This window comes from Capsicum annuum, chromosome 5, assembly GCF_002878395.1.
Source record: "Capsicum annuum cultivar UCD-10X-F1 chromosome 5, UCD10Xv1.1, whole genome shotgun sequence".
NCBI lineage: Eukaryota > Viridiplantae > Streptophyta > Magnoliopsida > Solanales > Solanaceae > Capsicum > Capsicum annuum.
The window spans coordinates 133,163,187-133,189,832 of NC_061115.1; positions in this window are offsets into that span (position 1 = coordinate 133,163,187).

Below are 26,646 nucleotides of genomic sequence, written 5' to 3' on the forward strand. Positions count from 1 at the left end.
TTCAGATGTAGATTATGCAAGTGATAAAATTGATAGAAGTAGAGCAAGTGGGATACGTCAGTTCATGGGAAAATCTCTTGTCTCATAGAATAATAAGAAATAAAATTGTGTTTCTCTGTCTACTATTTAATCTGAATACATTACCATTGGTTTATGTTGTTCTCAAGTTCTTTGGATATCTCATCAACTCAGTTACTATGATTTATCTTTTAAACTTGTGAAAATTTTTTGTGATGATTCTAGTGCTATTTGTCTCTCTAAAAATCTTATGCATCATTCTAGGGCAAAATATATTGATATTAAGAATTGGTTAATTTAAGATCATTTTTTAAAAGGTGACTCGAAATTATCTTTTGTTAGCACTGATTTTCAATTAGCTGACACCAAGCTTTTAGTGGAAGAAAGAGTTTGTTCTCTTAGAAAAGTCTTAGTATTATTGCAAAACCTTTTTGAAAATTATTTACTTCCATATCTATTGAGTGATTTTATGTGCAAAAGTATCTTTAATCAATGTTGATTTGATTGATACATGTGTCATTTAACTTTCTTCTTTTTTTAATTCCTAGCACAGGGTTCTGTGTATGGTAATTATAGCAACCTCTCCGTCTTTCTACGAAACTCTTCCTTCTCATTATTTTCATTTCAACTTCTTTGTTCCTTATATATTTTTCCTTATTTATTTTATCTCTTTGAGTACTCTCCCCCTTTTTCTCTCTAAATGGTTAAGGGTTCTAAAAATTTCTCTTTGGGCAACGAAAAAATTTCTCATATTAAGGGTAAAGAGAAAGCCTCTTCCCCTATCCTTTTTGACTTGAATTTATCTGATCTGAATCTTTCTCAGGCATCTTTTGATTCCTATTGTTTAGGTAAATTTTTCAATGTTTCAGATGAATCTGAGTGTTGTTAAAAAGAAAGTTAAGTTTGATTTTGATAACTCCTTGAATATCTAATTGATTTTGGAGACCTACTAACAAAACTCTCTTTCACTCTATGATTGAACTCTCTTCTGTTCATGGTGTAATTATCGATTTAGATATTTTAGAATCTTTGGATTGTCCTATTAAGTCAGTTTTTTAATTCCAAGGTTGGGCAAATATCTTTGCCTCTATTCCCAAGTGTGCCTGTAGGCCTCTTATTCATTTTTATGCTAATCTTCGTTCCTTCATGTCTGGTGAACTAGATACCCTTGCTATGGGGAAATAAATTTTCTTGATGGTATTGTGTTTGATTCTTTGTTTAACGTAAACTATTAAGGTTTTACTACTTCCTCTGAAATCCAATGCCCTCAGACTTCGATGTCTCCTTTGAGGAAGAAAACCACTTTCTTTCTCTAAAAATTTTTATTCCTTTTTCTTCTGCTCTTGGTCCTAAGTATTTTTTGTTTGAACGTTGTGTGATTTCTCATAATATGGCTACTACCTTGTTTCCTAGGGCTGGTTTTGTCTTCACTCTATCTCAGTTAGACACCTTGCTCGCATTATGTACTGCCTCTTCATGTAAAATTAATCTGTCCTCTTTTATCCTCAAATACATGATTGAAGTCGCTCTTTATCCTTATTTCCTTCCTTATGGGCTTATTATTAATTGTAGAAAATTGTGATGTGTCTCTTGAAGTTGTTACTGTTGTTTCTGTAAAGCAATGCTACAACTTTTGGTAGTATGAGTTATTTTCTGGTTGATGATGCTTGGATTCTTAAGTCTTAAAGCTGATTTGTTGCCACCCCATCTTCTTCTATGTTTTGATCCTATCCTCCTCCTCATTCAGCTTTTGGTTCTTTCTCCTTGGATGTCAATCTTTGATTGATCAAAATTGATTCAAAACTTGACAACATAAAGATCTTCCGCTAGCAACTCATTTTCAACTGGACAAGATCAAAGATGATAGTAAGGAAACTGGAGCTGATGTTGTATGTCTTCGAGTGAAATTGGATCAAGTCATTAAGGAGGCCACAAAAATTGCTGAAAAAATAATGGCTACAACTGATACTCTCTCCATTTCTATTGCCAATCAATTCACAAACTTGAAGGATACTTCTGCTCAAACTCTGGCATACTTCTTTCATTATTTTGAACAACCTCCTCCTTTTACTATTGCTCCCCTACTTTTCTTCTTAGACTATTTTATTTTTGGTTTGGCTTATATATGCACCTAAGCTCATAAATACTTTCTTTTATTTTGTTTACTGCTAGACCTATTTTGCCTTGGCTTGTTATTCTTCCTTTTTTTAGTGATGTAAAAGTGAGAGAAATATAGTGTTTATTTTAGTACCATCTATGAAAGGACGATGATAAGTTGACAATTTGATGATTTGTTAGCACCTTTTAAGCTTAGATTATCATATTTTCCATTGATTTGAGGTGTTTCTTATGTTATAATGCTCATTTCTACAGGTAAAGGTTGAAAATGAAGTTGAGCAAGTCACACGAGTCAATTGGAGTGCTAAAATGAAAAAAAAAGGAGATTCAAAAGTTTGTTTGGACATGTCGGGAGCCACCTACGCATGCAAATGTTGACCTACAAATACAGGCCGCCAAAATGAAGAATCTAGTGTTATTTGCGAAGGTGACCAGCATGCGCAGGTCACCTACTTGCGCCATTAGGTCATTAGTGAGGTGATATTTTCGTAATTTCTGTTAAACATAAATTTTTAGTCTAAATAGGGGTTTTTCATCTCAAAACTTCCATTCTTGTACTTTCTAAAGCTTAAAAAATTAGAGCGAGACTCCAAGTGAGAAATTAGTGGGTTATCTCAAGTTTTATTGAATTCGAATCTTGAATGTAGTAGCAAATTATGATTCAATGGAAAAATTTGCGAAGAATTCAAATACATATGTTTTCTCTCTGTCTATGAGTAGCTAATTTATTTGCTTGGGGTTATGCTTGAATAAGTTGTGATTATTGTATGGGTATTGTTTATTTGTCTTTCTAATTAAGTAATTGATATAGATTTTACATCTATTCCATGTTTTAATTGAGAATTAGAGGTTTCAAACTCTAGTTACCTTTGAACCCTTATCATCCTTGACAAAGGATATGAGGGTGAGGAATGAGCGTGAACAATAACTTGATTTACACTATTTAATAGTATCTCTTAGATGTAAGAATACTAACTAAGGCCATAGATTGTTCAAATAGCTACACTTATGAGGTGTTCGAAAGAACCTATTTGTGAGATTTTGGTGTTTGTTTGACAAATTGATACTAAATATCAATAACCTAACCTACCCATGACTTTTAACTAAATTTAGACAAATATTAAAATACCCATGCATGAATCCGCATTTAGTAAAGCATAATCCCAAGTCTCATTCCACATTTGGTTAAACTCTAGTCATTTCTAGCTTTGAAATTGCATTCTCACTGCGATATAATTGTTAACTCTAAAAATGTTCAAACATACCCCTCAATTTTACTTTCTTATTTAATTTACACTGCTTTACAAGCCAACTTGTAGTTGTTTCTAAAACTTAAGCTTGAAATATATGTTCTCATTCCCAGAGGATTTGACCCCAACTCTTGTTGGGCTAACTATATTAACGACGATCACTTATACCTTAGAGGTGTAATTTGAGCGTCATCAGTCGACTAGATGATACACCAATTCAAGAGGAGCTAATGCTCACTCATTTAGTCAACCACTCATGTGGAGCTTGAAAGGAAAGTTAACTACATTATTTCTTTTATTGTCATCCATTAAAAAGGGAGAGATTGATAATGTTTTATTCTAGTGAATGATTTTCTTGCAGGACTTTAGGAAAAGAAATAATCAAAGGATACTAGATAAAAAAAAAAAGAAGTATCGAAAGGAGATCTCAAAATAAAGAATATTATTGCACTCCTCAAGTATTAAATGATGCATCTCTCACTAAAGGAAGGAAATAATATTCCTTGTACCAAGAATATCATGTGTCGCGACTCTCTCTAGGGTTTAAGCTTATTTAGGATCTTTTTATATTAGTCAATCTTTATTCTTTGAAATAGGATATTGCTTATTCCATTTTTAAGGATAAAAACCTTTGGGTTGCCTTCTACATTCTATTTCCAAAAAGGCTAGGAGCACAACCTCTACTATTTAAAGGATTCAAGATTAAGGAAGAGATATACACTTTTCTCAACCTTTTCTAGCTCTCTTCTCTACTTTCATTAAGCATTGTATCCTCTTGTAGCTTGTTGTGTACTCCGAAAGAGAGAAAAAATATATAGCTGGTGAGGTTTTTGTATTGAAGAGAGAGGAAAAAGAGTGAGTTAATTCAAAAAAGCTTAACTCAAATCTTGCAACATTTTTATTTACAAAAGAAAAAGAGCTAGTAGAATCCCTTGCAACCCAAGAAGACTGAAGTAAGACGTATACGAGGTCTCAATTAATATAAAATATCTGGTGTCATTACCATTTTTGGAGGATTATTGCTTTATCATTTCAGCAGTCAATTGTCTATCAAAGTAAGTCGACCAATTATTCAAAAATGATTAGTTCATCCCCTTCTTACTTTTAACTACCTCGATAGACCAAGTCAATAAAGCAAGACTTAAAATAATAAATTATACCTTGCCTCAAATACATAATTGAGTAGACATAAACTATTGATATATCATTCATTTATATTTTTATCCTGGACCACTCAAGAATTTAATCTAAGAACAACAATAACAGTAATCACAAATATGATCCACTCAAGGAACCGTCAAACTTACCAATACCTTGTGTACACATGCTAAGGGTCTTATGGTCGCCCACTAGTCTTGAACTATAGGAATGAGCTCTTGTTCATGTACCAAATATCCTAGACATAGTGTTTGTCAATCTTATATCATCCAATTTCGTGACGGCCTCCTTTGCCAACTCATCTCACAATAACAATAGATATCACAACAATCACAACCACAATGAGAATAAAACAACCATACTTGCACAATCAACAAGCCTTTAATAAAGCCTCATTACAGATGATCAATACTTATGATATCATTCAATAATTTACTCTCCTTAAACATGCATTGTAACAAGTATTCAAAGAAATAATTAACAAGCAGATATAAACCAAGTTGAGTTTTCAACTACATTTAATCATTAACTACTAGGTCACATGCCACAACAATGTTTCATATATCAATTAAGGGCTTATCTAGAACTCTCAATATCTAAGATACACATCCACATACTTGGTTCACATCTTAATACATCCAACCTTCTAGCTTAACCCCAAGTTATCACTAAGTACTTCTCTACCTAGCATCTTTTTCAAGTTACACTGAGTTACCTATCATCTCTAAATCAGTCTTCATTAGTTTCTATCATAACTTCTGAGCAATATACCATTAAATTATCTATAAATTGGTTTAGTAAGTTCATATCATAATCTCAGTTATATACACAACATTAAGTTATATTCAATAAACTTTGAAATTACTATTGTTATTTTTCTAAACACAGTGTCAGCAAGCCTAAACATGGAGTCTTAAGTCAATCTATATCGTGCATATGTTTTCTAACCCATTTATATACTAATTAATTAAATCTAGCCTATCTGGATGCCAAACAGCTATAACGAAGGTATAAACACAAACTTTTGACTCCATGCTAGTGATTTCCAACGTGAAATCTATATGAAAATAATGCATTTTATCTCGATCAAACATACTTCTCCCTCTCCATTGCTCCAAGGTTATGAGGCAACCCTAGGGGGTAAGAAGTAAACCTCGTCCTATTTACAACTGAAGAGGAGAAAAGAAATAAAAGGAAGGGGCGGTATTTATTCTTTTCCCTGGCGTCTTGCTATAGCGACCGGTAGGCCTCTACCACAATGTTGCTATAGTGAGAAAATTTCTACTATAGCGGGATGTGTTAGCCCTCCCCAAAATTCAAATTTTGAAATTTTCAATGAACTCTTTATGCACTAGTTCGAGACCATACTTTACAAAAAATTTCATACCACATAGCCTTGGATGGGTGCCTTTAGTAACGACAGAATAGGTCGTTACACAAATCAATTACAAGAAATTGCTCTGAAATATAACTCAATTTTCATATTTTTCAAAAATTGCTTTAAGTTATTTCTAGATTTTTCATAACATGTCTACTAAAAACAAATTTTGCATGGATTGTCTCTGATTTTCAAATGAAATTGGTAATGAAATTTTGTTGGTTTAAAAAATCAAATCGTTATTGTAAATGTAACTATGGCCAAAAAATTGATCTCTAGCAATAATGAAAGTTCATTGATTTCAAAATTTAAACCTTCAATTTTGATTTATAAAGCCTATGCTAATTTCATTAATTGATGGAAACAGATACATGAATTATTGATGACATATTTAAAATAGAAGATTTAATTATTATCTAGAAAAAAAGAGAAAAAAAAATAATCAACAATTGCTTCTTTAAAGGATAATATTTCAAAATGTAAAGCTTTTAATATGATTTAATTGATCTATTTTTAAGTATTTAGTTTTCATGAATATGTTTGCGTACACTCCATTTTCATGTATTAATTTATAACAACAGTAAAGAAAATTAAGATGGGGAACTAGAAATTGGTTAAAATGAATTAAGAGCAACCCATTTTGGTAATTTTGGTCCGCTAAATTAGAAAATATAAAGCTCAACTGTCAAATGCAAACCCACTTCCGAGCAAAGTAGAGTGACACTCATGCATCTATCTTTAATGTACATTATTTTTAATATTATTTTAATGTAGGTTCCTTGCAATTTCAGATTTTTCTACTACTATTTTTTTGTAATTTATTAAGGTCAAGAAATATTTATTTTCAATTTATTACTTATAAAAATTTGAAATATCACATAAAATTATTCCGGTCAAAACAAAATTTGAAATTTTATTAAAAGTTATTTGAAGCTATTCTGAATATAATGAGAAAACTCTGTTGAGAGTGCTGCCACCTTAATGGGCCCTGCAACGCGCGCCCCATATTAGTCGGAGCTCCAATGAAGGCACTGGACACCAGATGGGAAACCAAAAAAAAAATAATGGGAAGCATCACACATTTTGTAGGAGCTTGAAATAACCGTTCTTTTAATTTTAATGTATTCTAAATTATTTTATCTAAAAATTAGAGAAAGATCATTTCATAAGTGTCATAACGCGAACTAGGGCCTGACTGTGATGGGTATATCAATTCCACTGAAGATCGGAGACTACCCCCTGTACCCTAGCCAACTGGAACACCATACAACTAGCAGCGGATGATTTCTAAAAATATAACAAGATAGATAAATCAACTAACTCAGAAAGGAGTGTAAGAATTTCAACAACCATCCTAATCCACAGTAATCCACAAAGCCTCTAATAATGAAGAACAATCAAAGTCGGGACATGCCTCCGATCATAGCCAAAATGAGTCCAAAAAGAGTAGTCCCAACCATGAATGAAACAAGACCTTGAAATGAGGGTCTTCGATAGAATGAAAGCTCACAACTTCAAAGATGACTCATGAACTATCCTTAAATTACCTATCACTGTGCAGGAAAAGTAGAAGTTCCTTCATTCCCTGCATCACATGGGGATACAACATTCAGAGATGGTTACTGGGGCAAGTTCTAATATGTAACTCGAGATAAGGATAAAATAATGCCAATTCAAAATCCAATCAAAACTTAATGTACATGTTCATATAGATGCATACATACATACATATATAAGATGCTAGGATAGCGAGTAAGGTTTAGCATGAGATTTAAAATCATTATCCTGAACTGTGTAGCTCTCACCGTCCTAAGGACACCCACAGGCTATATGGGTTCAGCTCCCCCTGCTAAAAAGGTCCTAGTGCATGTTAGTTGCATAAATAAGGAAAATTCCAAGGATGCGCCAGGGAATACCTTAACCCAACCTATATATATATATATATATATATATATATATATATATAAGTAGGAACCATGCATATTGTAATAAAGGCCCCCATGCCGGCAAACATGATTTCTAGTATTGGTCCCCCCGAGACCTCCATCTTCTACGATGAGGTACACAACCCCCTTTAAGCTTAATTAAAATAAATTTCACATAACCCATCCATTTAACTAAGGAATTTTTGTTAAGGTATCAACCACAGGTATTGTTATAGCATTTTACTTGCAAGATTATAATTATACCATACCAATTCCATCAACTCAGGGGAATGCCACGATCCCCTTTTATTCATTAAATCAAGCTGGGGGAATGCAATGACCCAATTTACTCATTAAAGTAAGTTTGAAAATAAAAAACATGGTCAACAAGGCCTTCATAACCCTTGTTATCTGTTTAACCATTTATGCAATGTAATAGTTTAGGAAAGTAAGCCAAATCGTGTGATTAATCATATTTCAAATCCAGTTATGCAAGTTGCTTGAGGGAACACATTTTTAAAACCAAATTCCAAACTAAAATCATAAATTTTGAGGAATACCTCGACCCTTATTCAAAACTAAACTTTTAAAAATGCATTAATAAAACATGAACACTTTCATTAAAACCTTGGAAATTTAAATCTAGTAACAATCCTTCCAAAACCCTTAACCTAATTCAAAACCCATATTCAAATCCACACGAATAGCCGTTTAAACACATGCCTTAAGAAAAAAAAGTTTAAGGGAAGAAGTACATGTAACACCCCAATTTTCTATAATCGGAATGCCACACGATGCTCATGATCCTGAAGGACCACTGTAATGACCTGTAAAATCCTCTTCCAGTCTGAGCCTTAGAGCGTATTTGGTAAAGTGAAAATCCGAGTCAAAATATTTCAGAAATATCCTCCCAAGTATGAAATACTTTGAATCATATGGGAATCTATTTGATCATGAATTAAGATCATAGAGGTCCCATAACTCATGATCGAGTTGAAAGCTTTTCTATCGTTCAAGTTTTAGTGACCGTAAAAATTTAGGTCAACTTCAATTGACTATAACTCATTTTATATGAAGAACTGGGTGGAATTCTATATATCAAATGAAATATATTTGAATTATCTTTCCAATGATACCAATTTCTCCTAAATTCGGTATCTTAGCAAAGAGTTATGCCCATTTTACTCCAGCATGTCAAGCTAGAAAATGGTGACGACATTTCTGACGGGCTATCACATTTCTGACGCTTTTTTTGACGACGTCGTCACATTCTAAAGACATTTATGATAACTTCATCATCCCTGGGTAGAATATCAAGAATTTGGACCCCTTTTGTGATGACCATTCATGACGGCCTATCACGAACCTGACGGCCTATCATGAATGGCGTCAAGTATATTTTTTTAGCAATTCAAGGGAGTTTTTGCAAGGGTATTTTGGTCATTTACCACCCTTTTTGAGCCTCTATAAATATGAGGAACCCTTATTCAAACTCTAATTCAATCATTTTCTTTTTCAACTCTCTCAAGAGAGTATAACTAGGGTTTCAATTAAAAACCCTAATCTTCCAAAAATCATCCATAAATCTTCAAGGTTTCTTCAAGAATCAAGTTCCTTATAGTGTGGGCTTCAAGAATTTATTTATTTCAAGTGTGAATAAAGTTTCAAGCACTAACGTTCATCCAATTTCAAAGGTTAAGGTATGTAGATGTTGATTCTTGGTTCCCTTTCATCCAAGAAGCTCAAGAACCCTTTTAAAACTAAATTTTTTTTTTATGTTTATGAGTTGTTAATGATTTGTATGAGTTGAATGGATGTTTAATGTGTTGTTGAGTTTTGATTTATGTTTGCCTATAAAATTTATGAGCTTTGACCCTAGTATGTGGAATTCATGTGATGTTTGTGATAGACCCTCTTGAAGTTGTTTTTTCATGTGATGTGTTCATAATATTTTGGTGTAGAAATAGTTGAATAAGTGAAAAACGTTCCCCATAGGTTTGATAAAGAGCTTAGGCAAAGCATAAGGGCCGCTATAGTATGTTGAATAGGAAACTCCAAATTGTGAGCTAGTCTATGCATGACTAGTGTTTGATAAAATGCCTTAGTGAGTGAAATGTGCCAAGATAGCATAAAATCCCCAAGTAGGTGTAAAATCGATTGTGTCTAGTAGTTGTTGAAAGACCTTAGGGAATAAAGGAACAAGTCGAGATATCATGGTTGTAAATTCCCCAATTTTGTGCTCTTTGATATATGCTAAGCTTTTAATATATGTCAAGTGGTTAGCAAGTAAATGGTGACGTGTTAGTATGAAGTTTCCCCCAAATCAAGTGATATCCAAATACATGACAAGACCGATATAGGTATGAATTACTTGATGTGAGATCTCGTTGAATGGGGTATAATCTAATAGCATGTCTTCCATAGGCTAGTTTATGATGATGAATAGAGGTCTATGTTTCCTAAATGCTTAATGTGATGTCCTAAGGATCTTGAGAGGGAAAGTATGTTGTGATGCCCAACTACTTGAAGTGATTCTTTAACGATTGTGATAATACACGAATGATTGTACTGGTGAATGAATACTTGTAGTGATGAATGAATGATTTGTGATGAAGAATGATTATGTCTTACTTTTATGTTACCGACTCCTGGGTGTATTTATACTAAAAAATAAAGCTATTTTCTAGAGCCTGTATCAGTTTCTCGATAATTCCAATTGAGCCATGATTGTCAGAACTCAGCAAACTATAGAACTTTGTATCCTCAGACAAGTGCGAAGCTTAATAAAGCTCAGTAATCTCAGTTATCTCTGTAATCTATATATCGCTAGTAATCTAGCCTCAGACCTGCAATCAACTCAATTCTAATAGTATTTAAGTGATTCAATCCTAATCTCAAAAGTGATTTGAGTAATCCATTCAAGCTCTGTATCGTTATTCAGATACCATAATTCAATATCATTTCCATCAGATACCGAAACAAGTGATCTCAGCGTAACTCAGTCAGACCTTTTGAGTAATATGATCGGTATCAGATTCAGTTCAGCCAATGTTCAGTTGAGAATTCAGTTCTGAGTCTTTCAGTTGGGAGTAGAAACTAGCACCGAGCAAGCTCAAGGATGGGAACTCACCTACTAGTAGAGGGTGTAATTCTTATATGTAATCTTTGTTCTCTAGAACTACGTAGCCAGCGTAGGTTGGGACATCATACCTACTAGTTGAGGGTAGATAAGAGATATCATACCTATTAGATAAGGGTAGATGAGGTGGCTTGACCTGTTAGATAAGGGTTCCACCGTTGTTGTTTGAGCACCTGATAGATAAGGGTCACATAAAGATAATGCACATAAAGATAATGTCTTTACCCGTGGCATGGTATTGGCGCCCTTCGAATCAGGGGTAGAGGTTGGACCCCACCTGTGGTAGGTTAGGGTATGTCGGTTAAGTGACTACTTCCCACAGTTTCAATTTCAGATTCAGTCTCAGTTTCAGAATCAATCTTCAGAAATCAGGACTGTCAGATACAATCATCTATATTTATAAGGAACTCAGATAGTTACATTGATTCATGGACCATCCCGATAGATAGGCTTGGTCACATATACAGTTAATTGATATCATATTCAGAGATATGCCGCTAGACAGGCTTGACCACAGTATCAAATTTATATTGAATATTCTTGTCATCAGATTCAGATATAAGCATACTTCTTAACATTGATAATCGCTTCCAAAATAATCTGTTAGCAAAGTTGATCTCTAATTCTGTTAGTCAAAAGTAGTAAGCTCAGAGTACAGTCCTTGATTTAAGCACATCCAGATCCTCAGTTATCAATTTCAGAGGAGTCAGTGATTTAGTATCTCAGTGTTAGTAGTGAGTTCAGTCTGTAGTAAAGTGGTATGGGAGTTTCAGTATCTAGAGTTGCGATAATTGTGTTCATGTTTTATGCATTCATGTATGTATTCTCATGCGGCATCTTTCATGATTATTCGGTTTAGATATTATGCATGCATGAGCCTTTGCATTAGCCTACCTTGTCTACATACTCGGTACATTTCTGTACTGACGCATTTGTGCTATGGTGTTTTATTTGACACCATAGGTTCAGAGGCATAGGATTCAGATTATCCTCAGCAGTTCAGTCCCCGTCAACAGCAATAGCAGTGAGTCCTCTTCTTTCGAGGACGAATCTCAATTTACTATTATTGTTTTAGATTTTGTTTATTTTTAGTTGACGGAGTTAGTTGGGGACCTGTCCCATCAACTCCACAGTTAGACAGTTTAGAGGCTTTTCAGACGGATGTATTAATATTCAGTTTTTAGTTTGAGTATGTATAGATGTGTTGAACCTTATGGAAAGTTTTTGCATTTATTTCAGATATTATGCAGTGTACAGGTACAGATATCAGAAAGGGGTTAGCTTGTGGTTCTTTGGTCTATAAGCACCGTGTGACATCTTGGGATGGGATCTCGGGCCATTACAACCATAAGCTAACCCTCTTCTAATATATGTGCCTATTTACTGCATAATATAATAAAATACATGCGAAAAGCTGGCGAAAACTTGCCATAAGATTCAAAATATCTAAAATACATAATTCTGCAAATTGAATACTTATACAACTATCCAAAAATCCTCTAACTATCTAAACTATGAAGTTGATAGGACATGTCCACAACTAACTCCGTCTAATAAAAACAACTGGATATAATACTATACTGGAATAAAAATCATCCTCGAAAGATGAGGACTCTCTAATACTTCTACTGCTGCTGACTGAATCTGGACTGCTAAGGGTACTTTGGATCTCATGCCTCTGAACCTATGGCGTCAAATAAAATAATAACATCATAGCACAAATACGTCAGTACATTGGAATGTGCTGAGTATGCAAATGAGGTAAGGCTAAATGCAAGGGCTTATGCATTAACAATTACTTAACTAAATGATATGCAAGAGCTAGATTAGTAAATATAGAGAATCTATAACTACTGAACATACTGCACATACTGACTCTGAGCATACTAGGACTAAATCTGATAACTGATACTGGACATACTGTCAAGCTAAACTTTCTGACATACAGAGAGTCTGAGTATCTGGAGCTACTAAAACTAATATCTGAGCTCACTAAATCTAGAATACTATATAATCGAGTTGTAATACCCCGCAAAGTACTCTTCTAGTCTGAGCCTTAGAGCGTATTCAGTAAAACAGAAATCCGAGTCTAAAAGTTTTAAAAATATAGTCTCAAGTGTGAAATATTTTGAACCATATGGAATTTCCCTAATTTCTAATTTTTTCATGTAGATCATTGAATAAGCTTTCCATCGATACTAAATTCACCCAAATCCAACACTCGGGTGAAGAGTTAGAGCTATTTTAGTGAGATAGTGTGCCACCTGGCACCTAGCGCATTGCGGAGCCAGCCAAAATGGCAATTGTCAAAATCCAATGAGCCTCCGCTATTATGGCGTGTTGCGCCAAGGCTTAATTTCAGAATCATCAAATTCCAGTGAACCTCCACGATTTCACCGCATCGCGGTATAGTTCCAGTTTGCAACCAAGAGAATAATGCAATTTCCACCGCGTCGCGCCATTGTGTAGTTTCCTAATTGTCCAATTTCCAATGAGCTGGTGCGATTATGGCGCGTTGCGCCAGTATGTAAAATCGGGATTTTTCAGCTTAATTCGAAGGGCTTTTTGTTCTTTCCCCCTCTTCCCCATCCTCTATAAATACTCGGTTAAGGGCTTAGGGCCTCATTTCTCTTCTTCCACTTCCGAAACTAGGGTTTCCAAAAATCAAACCCTCTATTTTCCTTCCACAAAAATCAAGAGACATCAAGGGATAAATCAAGAGGAAATCAAGAAATCTTCCAAGAGCCTTCAGGAAAAGAGATTCCCCAAGGTATGTAGATGTCGATTCTTGGGTCCCTTTCATCCAAGAAGCTCAAGTACCCTTTTCTAAAACTCAAAGATTTTATGTTTATGAGTTTTTAATGATTTATGTGAGTTGAAATTGATGTTCCAACTGTTGTTGAGTTTTGATTCATGCTTGTTTACAAGATTTATGAGCTTTGACCCTAGTATGTGAAATTCATATGATGTTTGTGATAAAACCTCTTGAAGTTATTTTATATGTGATGTGTTCATGTCATTTGGGTGTATAAATGGTAGAATAAGTAAAGCATGCTCCCCATAAGTTTGATAAAAAGCTTAGGTAAAGAACAAGGGTCACTATAGTATGTTGAAAAGGAAACACCAAATTGTGAGTTAGTTGATGTATGCCTAGTGTTTGATAAAACACCCAAGTAAAAGAATTACTCCATGATAGTATGAAATCCCCAAGTAGGTGTAAACTCGTACTTGCTTAGATTGTGAAAGACCTTAGTGAACAAATCAAGATATGATGGTTGTAAATTCCCCAAATTTTGGGCTCTTTGTTATATGCTAAGCTTCTAATACATGCCAAGTGGTTAGCAAGGAAGTTGTGACATGATAGTGTGATGTTTCCCCAAATCATATGATATCCAAATATATGTCAAGACTGATATAGGTATGAAGCACTTGATTTAAGACCTTCTTGAATAGGGTATAATCTAATAGCATATTTTTCCTAGGCTAGTAGTTGATGATCCTTAAATGTTGGAGGTGACCCTTTGGTGATTGTGATGATGAATAAAGGTCTATGTTTCCTAAATGCTTGATGCGATGCCTTAAGGATTTTGAGGGGGAAAGTATGTTATGATTCCTAATCACTTGAAGAGATGCTTTAATGATTGTGATGATGAATGAATGATTGTGATGATACATGAATGATTGTGATGATGAATAAATGATCGTGATGATGAATGAATGATTGTGGTGCTGACTAGTTAAGAATGATTATGCTTTACTTTTATGTTATCGAGTCCTGAGGGTATTTATACCCGACAATAGAGCTGTTATCTAGAGCCAGTGTTAGTTTCTCGATAATTCCAGTTGAGCCATGATTCTCAGGACTCAGTGAACTTTAGAACTCTGTATCCTCAGACAATTACAGAACTTAAGAAAGCTTAGTAATCTTAGATATTTTTGTTATCTCAGCATCGCTAGTAATCTAGCCTCTGTCCTATAAATCAGCTCAGATCTAATAATATTCAAGTGATTCAATTCTAATCTCAGAAGTGATTCGAGTAATCCATTCAAGCTCTGTATCGTTAGTCATATACCATGATTCGATTTCATTTTCATCAGATACAGAACTAAGTGATCTCAGCGTAACTCAGTTAGATCTTGTGAGAAACATGATCAGTATCAGATTCAGTTATGTTGTGTTCAGTTAAGAATTCAGTCAAAGTCTTTCAGTTGGGAGTAAAAACTAGCACCAAGTGAGGGAAGGGATGGCGGCACTTCCCATCAGAGAGAGAGGCCAGAGTTGTTAGTAGCAATCCCTGAAATCTAAAACTACATATCCAACATAGGATATAGGAGTCATAGTCGGAAAGGCTATCACCTCCAGAGAGAAAGTATTGTCTATTATACTGCCTTAGGTCGACTGCCTGGTAAGGGTCATCCATCAGAGAGGATTGATCAAAGAGAGGTCTTTACCCGTGGCATGGTATTGACACCCTTCCAGATGGGGTTACAGGTTGGACCCCTCCTATGGTAGGTTGGGGCATGCTGATTAAGTAACTACTTCAAATAGTTTTAGTTCCAGTTTCAGATTCAATCTCAGTTTCAGTATCAATCTTTAGAAATTAGAACTGTCAGATACAGTCATCTATCTCTATGAGGAACTCAGATAATTCCATTGATTCATGGACTATCCCATCAGATAGGCTTGGTCTTACATATAGCTATTTGATATCATATTCAGAGATATCCCATCAGACAGGCTTGATCACAGTATTAGATTTCTATTGAGCATTCTTGATGTCAGATTCAGATCTAATCATATTTCTTATCATTGATAAAATCTTCTGAAATCATCTATTAGAAAAGTTGATCTCTAATCCTGTCAGTCAAAAGAAGTAAGCTCAAAATTCATTCCTTGATATAAGTACATCTATATTCTTAGTTACCAGCATCAGATGAGTCAATGATTCAGTATCTCAGTATCAGTAGTGAGTTCAGCCTGCAGTAAAGTGGTATTCGAGTTTTATTATCTAGAGTTGTGATGATTGTGTTCATGGTCTGTGCATTCATGTATGTATTCTCATGCAGTTTCTTCATGATTATTCAGTTTAGATATTGTGCATGCACGAGCCCTTATATTTAGCCTTACCCCGTCTACATACTCAATATATTTTTGTACTAACGCATTTGCACTATGGTGTTTTATTTGCCACGTTATTTTCAGAGGCACAAGATCCAGAGTATCCTTAACAGTTCAATCCTAGTCAGCAGCAGTAGCAGTGGGTCCTCTTCTTTCAAGGACGAACCTCCGTTTACTATTTTTGCTTTAGACTTTGTTTATATTTTTCAGTTGATAGAGTTAGTTGGGGACATGCCCCATCAACTCCACAGTTTAGACAGTTTAGAGGATTTTTAGATTGATGTATTATTATTCAGTTTTCCATATTTTGAGTATGATTAGATGTGTTGAACCTTATGGCTAGTTTTCACGTTTATTTCTGATAATATGCAGTGTACAGGTACAGATATCAGTAAAGAGTTAGCTTGTGGTCCTTCAAGGTCATAAGAACCATGTGACATCTCGGGATGGGATCTTGGGGAATTACAAACTTGGTATCAGAGCCTAAGGTTCAAGAGTGTCCTGGGGAGTCTGAAAAGCCACATCTAGTAGAATCTTGTACATGGACATGTAGCTCACCACATTTATGTACAAGAGGCTACGGGATATTTTTAGGAGTAGTTTCCTTTCTTCAGTAGTCAGATCATGCGAGTGAGAATGATCTAAAGTTGATTCTCAGTCTAATCTGCTTCTTCCTTCCATTTATAGAGTATGCCTCCTCGCAGAGATTTTGTCCATGGGGTTGATGACCAGCCCTCTCAGCCAGTAGATCCTGAGAATGAGAGTGTTTCACACACAGAGTTTTGAGCAGCTTTTTAGGTGCTAGCCCAAGATATGAGTAATATTCAGAGTAATCATCAGGCTGTATTCCCACCTCAGTAAGATGGGAAGTCTGCCACAGCCAGGGTTAGAAGTTTCATGAAAATGAATTCGCCGGGATTCTTTGGGTCAGTGGTAGGTGAGGACCCACAACTTTATCTAGAGGACGTTAAGAAGATTACCTAGATTATGTATGTTTCTGATGAAGAGAGTGTTGAGTTAGCATCTTATAGGTTAAATGATGTTGCTCATGATTGGGTAGTGATGTGGGAGAAGAGTAAAGGAGAGAATACAACTCCTGTGACTTGGTCAGAGTTTTAGAGTGCCTTTTTAGATAGGTTTTTCCCAATAAAAATGAGAGAAGATTAGGTAGAAGAGTTCATAAACCTAAGGCAAGGTTCCATTACCATGAAAGAGTATTGTCTTAAGTTTAACCAATTAGCTAAGTATGCTCCCTATCTAGTAGTTGACCCTAGAACGAGTATGAGTAAGTTTTTGTCTGGGGTATCGAGTTATGTATTTAAAGAGTGTGGAGCTGCTATTCCCAATAGAGATATGGATCTTTCTAGGCTAATGATGCATGCACAAAAGATTGAGGTAGATAAGATAAAGGAAAGAGAGAGAGTGAGTAAGAGAGCCAAGACAGGTAGTAGTGGTTTCTCACAGTCAAGGTCCTAAGGTAGCAGTAGTTCTCAGCATGGTTGGATATTTTTAGTTTCATCTCCATCTTTATATAGTGTACCCACATCTGTGCTTGGGGGTGTCAGATCTGAGGGAGCACCAAGCTCCAAAGCCCATAGTAGTGCTAGTGGTATTCGAACCCATTCGCATTGTGGAGAGTATGGCAAGCGACACCAAGGTATGTGTAGAGCCGGTAGTGATGTGTGCTTTGGGTGTGGTGATCCAGGCCATAGAATGCGAGAATATAGAGTGCTAACTCAAAGGGGTAGACTCCAGGCGCTTCAGGTTCACCTCGATCGGGAAGGATTCCCTGAAATAGACCTGGGTATGTTATGAGCCCTTTATCTTTATGAAATGCATTGTTAGATCCATTACTTCCATTTCAAGCTTATATGCTATCATGAGTTATGCATGAGTTTCAATCTCAATCGGTTAATCATAACCTAGTCTATAGGTGCCCCGTGCACCGCCCCAATAGTTCAGCAAAGTGTGTTTAGAGGGACATAAAACCCCAAGAGGGAGATGCGCCATAGTATTATGATGTTGTATGTCATTAGATCCATCCAGATGCATGTTTAGATTTTCTTTATGAGTTTAGCATCAATTTTCATCGCATTGTCAGTTGTGCCTTTGAAAGTTAGTTTAGTAAGACATTCGTGCATTAGACATGCACATTCAGTATAAAGAGTTCAACTTGTCAGTGTATGTTCAGTCATGCATTTATGAGATCATCCCAGTTACGAGTCCATGCATCAGATATGCATAAGTGTTATGATAATCCATCTATGAGTAACTTTAGTCGAGTATTTCATGCATCAAATATGCATGCCCAGTATGAGAATTCAGTATGTCAGTTGTTCCAGTTGCTTAGTCATGCCTTGAGATGTTTCCATTTCTTGAGTAAGTTTTGTTGATCAGTATTCTTAGTCTATCAAGAAACATTTGAGGACGAATGTTCCCAAGGGGGAGATAATGTAATACCCTGCAAAGTCCTCTTCCAGTCTGAGACTTAGAGTGTATTCAGTAAAGCTAAAATTCGAGTCTAAAAGTTTCAGAAATATCTTCTCAAGTGTGAAATATTTTGAACCGTGTGGAATTTCCCTAATTTCAAATTTTTTCATATAGATCATTGAATAATATTTCCATCGATACCAAATTCACCCAAATTCGACACTCGGGTGAAGAGTTAGAGCCATTTTAGTGAGACAGTGTGCCACCTGTCACCTTAGCGCGTCGCAGAGCCTGCCAAAATGGCAATTGTCAAAATCCAGTGAACCTCCATGATTCCACCGCACCGTGGTATAGTTCCAGTTCGTAACTAATGGGACAATGCAATTTCCATCGCGTTGCGCCGTTGAGCAATTTCGCAATTGTCCGATTTCCAGTGAGCTGGTGCGATTATGGCACGTCGCGCTAGCATGTAAAATCAGCATTTTTCAGCTTAATTCTAAGGGCTTTTTGTTCTTTTTCCCCTCTTCCCCATCTTCTATAAATACCCGGTTAAGGGCTTAGGGCCTCATTTCTCTTCTTCCACTTCCAAAACTAGGGTTTCTAAAAATCAAACCCTCTCTTATCCTTCCATAAAAATCAAGAGAGATCAAGGGATAAATCAAGAGAAAATCAAGAAATCTTCCAAGTGCCTTCAAGAAAAGAGTTTCCCCAAAATGTAGATGTCGATTCTTGGGTCCCTTTCATCCAAGAAGCTCAAGTACCCTTTTCTAAAACTCAAAGATTTTATGTTTATGAGTTTTTAATGATTCATGTGATTTGAAATTGATGTTCTAACTGTTGTTGAGTTTTGATTCATACTTGTTTGCAAGATTTATGAGGTTTGACCCTAGTATGTGGAATTCATATGACGTTTGTGATAAACCCTCTTGAAGTTGTTTGCTATGTGATGTGTTCATGTCATTTGGGTGTATAAATGGTAGAATAAGTAAAGCATCCTCCCCATAAGTTTGATAAAAAGTTAGGTGAATAATAACGGTCACTATATTATTTTAAATAGGAAACACCAAATTGTGAGTTAGTTTATGCATGCCCAGTGTTTGATAAAATGCCCAAGTGAATGAATTACTCCACGATAGTATGAAATCCCTAAGTAGGTGTAAACCCATACTTGCTTAGGTTATGAATGAACTGAGTGAAAAAGTTGAGATATGATGGTTGTAAATTCCGCCAATTTTGTGCTCTTTGTTATATGCTAAGCTTCTAATACATGCCAAGTGGTTAGCAAGTAAGTTGTGACATGATAGTGTGAAGTTTCCCCAAATCATGTGATATCCAAATATATGTCAAGACTGATATAGGTATGAAGCACTTGATGTAAGACGTTGTTGAATGGGGTATAATCTAATAGCATATTTTCCGTTGGCTAGTATTTGATGATCCTTAAATGTTGGAGGTGATCCTTTGGTGATTGTGATGATGAATAGAGGTCTATGTTTCCTAAATGCTTAATGCGATGCCTTAAGGATTTTGAGGGGGAAAGTATGTTATGATTCCTAATTACTTGAGGAGATGCTTTAATGATTGTGATGATGAATGAATGATCGTGAAGATGAAGGAATGATTGTGATGATACATGAATGATTGTGATGATGAAAGAATGATTGTGATGATGAATGAATGATTATGGTGCTGACTAGTTAAGAATGATTATTCTTTACTTTTATGTTATCGAGTCCTGGGGGTATTTATACTCGATAATAGAGCTGTTGTCTAGAGCCCATGTTAGTTTCTCAATAATTCCAGTCAAGCCATGATTCTCAGGACTTAGTGAACTATAAAACTCTGTATCCTTAGACAATTGCAGAACTTAAAAAAGCTCAGTAATCTCAGTTATTTCTATAATTTTAGTATCGCTAGTAAACTAGCCTCAGTCCTGTAAATTAGCTCAGATCTAATAGTATTCAAGTGAGTCAATTCTAATATCAGAAGTGATGCGAGTAATCCATTCAAGCTTTATATCGTCAGTCAGATACCAGAATTCGATTCTATTTCTATTAGATACGGAACTAAGTGATCTTAGCGTAACTCAGGCAGATTTTTTGAGAAACATGATCAGTATCAGATTCAGTTAAGTTATGTTCAGTTAAGAATTTAGTCAAAGGCTTTCAATTGGGAGTAAAAACTAGCACCGAGCGAGGGAAGGGATGGCGGATCTTCTAGTCAGTGAGAGAGGCCGTAGTCATTAGTAGCAATCCCTAAACTCCATAACTGTGTAGCCAACGCAGGATACAGGAGTCACATTGGTAAAGGATATCACCTCTAGAGAGAGAGAGTATTTGATAATTATATTGCCTTAGGTCGACTGCCTGGTAAGGGTCATCCGTTAGAAAGGATTGACCAAATAGAGGTCTTTACTAGTGGCACGGTATTGACACCCTTCCAGCTTGGGTTATAGGTTGGTCCCCTCCTGTCGTAGTTTGGGGCATGTCGGTTAAGTAACTTCTTCCCACAGTTTTAGTTCTAGTTTCAGATTTATTCTCAGCTTCAGTATCAATCTTCAGAAATTAGAACTGTCAGATACAGTCATCTATCTCTATGAGGAACTCAGATAGTTCCATTGATTCATGGACCATCCCATCAGATAGGCTTGGTATCACATACAGTTATTTGATATCATAGTTAGAGATATGCCGTCAGACAGGCTTGATCATAGTATCAGATTTCTATTGAGTATTCTTGATGTCAGATTCAGATATAATCATATTTCTTATCATTGATAAAAGCTTCCAAAATCATCTATTATAAAAGTTGATCTCTAATCTTGTCAGTCGAAAGAAGTAAGCTCAGAATTTAGTCCTTGATGTAAGTACAGCCAGATTTTTAGTTATCAGTATTAGATGAGTCAGTGATCCAGTCTCTCAGTGTCAGTAGTGAGTTCAGCCTGCAGTAAAGTGGTATCCAAGTTTCAGTATCTAGAGTTACGATGATTGTATTCATGGTATGTGCTTTCATGTATGTATTCTCATGCGGTATTTTCATAATTATTTAGTTTAGATATTTTGCATGCACGAGCCCTTCCATTTAGCCTTACCCCATCTACATACACATTACATTCCTGTACTGATGCATTTGCGCTATGGTGTTTTATTTGGCAGCATAGGTTCAGAGGCACAGGATCCAGAGTATCCTTAGCAGTTCAGTCCTAGTCAGCAACAGTAGCAGTGAGTCCTCTTCTTTTGAGGATGAATCTCAGTTGACTATTTTTGCTTCAGACTTTGTTTATATTTTTTAGTTGACAGAGTTAGTTGGGGACATGTCCCATCAAATCCACAGTTTAGACAGTCTAGAGACTTTTCAGAAAGATGTATTATTATTCAGTTTTTTGTATTTTGAGTATGATTAGATATGTTGAACCTTATGGCTAGTTTTCGTATTTTTGTCAGATAATATGTTGTGTATAGGAACAGATATCAGTAAAGGGTTAGCTTATGGTCCTTCGGGGTCATAAGCACCGTGTGACATCTCGAGATAGGATCTCGGGGCGTTACACGAGTCAACTAATATCAACAATGGAGTCTAAGCCTACTAGTATCGACTGGCTAAATGTGAGATCAAACCTATCTAGCGGATGATCTCTAAGTCTTCTATAATGATAAGGAATAATTAAATCTAAATTTGAGATCAAGCCTATCTAACGGGTGATCTATGGATCTTCTGATAATAAGAATACTCAACTGAATCTGAGATAGAGATCAAGCCTATCTAATGGATGATCTCTGTAAGTACTGATGCTGAATAACTTTATGTAAGACCAGGCCTATCTAGCGGTTGGCCTACGAATCACTGGAACTATCTAAGTTCCTTACTAAGATAGATGACTGTATCTGACAGTCCTGATTTTTGAGTTCTACTCTAAAGACTGATATTGAAACTGCAACTATGGGAGTTCTCACTTAACTGACATGCCCCAAGCCTGAACTAGTGGGGTCCAACCTGTAACCCTAGCTGGAAGAGTGTCAATACCGTGCCATGGGTAAAGACCTCTTTGGTCAAGCCTATCTGATGGGTGACCCTCGTAGGAAGTCAAAACTCTCTGAGGGTGAGAAGCCTTTTTCTGATGGATGACTCCTACATCCTGCACTGGCTATGCAATTCTGGAGTTCAGGGATTGCTCCTAACGACTCTGCCTCTCTGACGGGGAGCCGCCATCCCTGCCCTCGCTTGGTGCTAGCTTCTACGCCCAACTGAAAGACTCTGAACTGATTCTTAGAACTTGTACTACAACTGAACTGAATTTGTTACTGAGTTTCTTACTGTTCAGTGATTGGCTGAGTTCTATTGATCATAACACGACTGAGATTATCTTGAGACTAACTCGGCTCTAGGCACACAACTATATTTTTTGGGTATGAGTATCCCCAGGATTCGATGGAAGGAAACTGATGGGACTCGACTCTTTGAATTCCTGACCAACATCCACATCATAGTAATGGATTCACTATATACTCAATAAAACATCACTTTAAGAACTTGGAAATACTAACATGTATTTTTATAGGAAATGGAAGCCAACACTTCATAACTCATTCCACAAGATCTTGCTATAAACACATAACATGCATTCAAGGTACATAATTAAGGATTTCATGCTAACATGTTACCATCCATTCACTAAAGCTTTTTTAAAAACACTTGGCATGCTTAGATTATACCAAACTTGGGGATTTCTAGTCAACATTGTCATAATGACCCAATTTTCTTCATACAAGAATTTTGTCAAACATATAGGGAGCATGCTTTAGTTATTCAACAATTACTACTTATATATATCATGACTCTATCAACCAATTCATCATACAAGTATTTCAACATGATATGATTATAGTTCAACACACATGAAAAAATATGATTATTTCCAACGTCAGTCAACATACAACAATGTCACACTTCAATCGTCTTGGCCTTACAACAATTCATTACACCAATTAACATATTACATAATTCAACATGCTCGTTGAAGAGGCTTTATTATGAACACCACAAGATCAACACATACTAGGGTCAAAGCTTGAGTCTTTATCATCAAATCATGAATTTAATTTCAACCACATCAAGAACTTCAATTTCAAACCACATAAATCATAAAAACTCATAAAAAATATTATCTTTGAATTTTTAAAAAGGATTCTTGAGCTTCTTGGGTGAAAAAAACCCAAGAATCAACACTTGCATACCTTAATCTTTGAAATTGGATGAATTCTAATGCTTGAGACTCTATCTATACTTGTAATAAATGATTCTCGAAGCCCACACTATGAGGAACTTGATTCTTGAAGAAATTTTGAAGATTTATGGATGATTTTTAGAAGATTAATGTTCTTGAATTGAAACTCTAGATATTTTCTTAAGAGAATTGGAAGAGAAAATGATAAAATTAGGATTTGGATGGGGGTTCTCATATTTATAGAGGCCTCTAAAAGATGGGAAAAGACCAAAATACCCTTGTAAAAACATCCTTTAATTGCTGGAAAAAAATAGCAGACGACATTTGTGACAAGTCGTCAAGCTGGTGATAAGTCTTCACGAAATGTCATCACAAAAAGGTGAAATCTTGATTTTCTGGTTAAGGTTGACGACATTGGTGATAAGCCATTACAGGCGTGACGACTTATCACAAATGTCGTCACTAGGGGTGGAAATCTGCCCAGGGATGACGACATTGGTGATAAGTCGTCACGTTTGTGACAGCTTATCACGAATGTCGTCACTCAGTTTCCCAGTCTGATATGCTAGAGTAAAATGGGCATAACTCCTTGCTCTGATATCGGATTTGGTAAAACTTGGTATTGTTGGAAAGATAATTCAAAGAGAGTTCATTTGATATATAGTAGGTCCTCTAATTCGACATTTACAAGGAGTTATGGTCGATTAAAGTTGACCCAAGTTTTGACGCTCATTAAAACTTGAACGATACGAAAGCTTTCAATTTATCCTTGAGTTAGCGGAACTATATGATCTTAATTTATGCTCAAATAGATTCCCACACTACATAATTGATTAAAACACTAAATTTACATAGGATTTGAGGCTTTTGGAACATCTACGCATATGAATGACAGATTTCCATTCTAGTTCAAAATGTGGGGTGTTACAGTACATGCTTGAAGGTATCACAATTATGGAAAGAAATCACCACTTTGAAGTAATAAATGATCAACCTTGAGAAACCCTAGCTTGTTCTTGACTTAGCGATTTTGCGAGAGTTTAAGAGTATGTTTGATTATGTTTTTGGATGATACTTAGGCCCCAAAAGGGTTTTAATGTCGTGGGCCACAATTAGGGAAAGAGAGAAATGACCAAAGTGCCCCCAATTAAAACATTGGAAAAAAACTATCGCTATTGACTATGAGTCACGTCATGACTCATGACATTGGGTTACAAGTCATCGCCACAACTCGTAGTCTGGGAAGAGACATGGACCTCCTCACTATTTACTCTACAAGTCATACCTTATGATCGTACATGGACCTTGTGACTCATAGGATCCTAATCGTAACCATAATAGCGAGGGCACCTACACTAGTCTACACCCTATGACTCGTGAAGAGTCATTACGACTCGTGACATCCCAGTCGTAGTCATAACAAAAACAAGGGCAACTCTTACTAGTCATCCTATGAATCGAGCCCTGCATCTCTTAAGGACACCATATGACTTGATAGGTAAGCCGTAGTCTGAGCAATAAACTCCAAACTCAAGAAATTTCTAGAGGCAAAAATCTGGTTTTACATTACCCCTCCCTCCTAGGAATATTTGTCCTCGAATGAGGAGTCAGGGCATCCATTAGCAAGATAGTAAGACAGACACACAACTACAATTCCTTTATCAAAGTTAGAAAACAAAGAGAGTAGGAAAACCCATACCTTAAGCATGATCATAGAATTAGGGGAACTAGAATGAATACTTGGACTTCATGTACTCTTCATCTTCCCAAGTAGATTCTTCAATCTTTTGGTTCCTCCATTGAACCTTTAACAAAGCCACATCCTTTATCCTTAAATGATGGGCTTGTCTATCCAAAATTTCCATCGGGACTTTCTCATAAGATGAAGAATTTGAAATACCAATATCCTCAATAGGCACCATCAAAGAAGCATCACCCACACACCTCTTCAATATCAAAACATGTAAAATTGGGTGAATGGAACCCAAACTCGAAGGAAATCCAACTCATAAGCAACCTACCCCACTCTCATCAAACTCAAGTTTGAACCAACATAACATGGGTTGATCTTCCCTTTCTTTACAAACCTTATCACTCCTTTCAAGAACACCCAATCGCCAACCTCAAACTCTAACTCCCTTCGCCTCACATTTGCATAGGATATTTGGTGACTCTGAGCAATATTAAGTCTATCCCGAATAACCTTAACCTTCTCCATGTCTTGTGAACCAATTTCAGACCGAATAATTTAGTCTCACAAACCTTAAACCACCCAATAAGAGATCTACACATTTTACCAGAAAGAGCTTCAAAATGAGCCATCCCAATACTAGAGTGATAACTATTATTATAAGCAAACTCAATGAGAGGAAAATAATCTACCCAACTACCACCAAAATCAATCACACAGGACCTTCACATATTTTCCAAAGTATGAATAGTCATTTTGGCTTGTTCATCCATCTAAGGGTGGAATATGGTGCTAAGGTTCTACCGTGTCCCCAATCCTTGCTAAAATAAATGCCAAAAGTGAAAACAAAACTACGTACCTCAATCTAAAATAATGGAAACTAGAGCACCATATATTTTAACTATTTCCTGAATAAATAACTTTGCATAATTCTCTCAGCGTAAGTATTTCTCACAGATTAAAAGTGAGCAGACTTAGTTATCCTATCCACGATGATCCAAATCGAATCATGTTGATTATGATACCGCAGAATACCAATAATAAAGTCCATGTTGATCACTTTCCACTTCCACATAGTAACTCAACCTCTTGAGACGTGCCATTAGGCCTCAAGTACTCAACCTTCATTTCCTGGCATACCATGCTCCTAGCCATAAAGTTAGCCATATCTCTCTTCATGTTTTTCCACCAACAAAT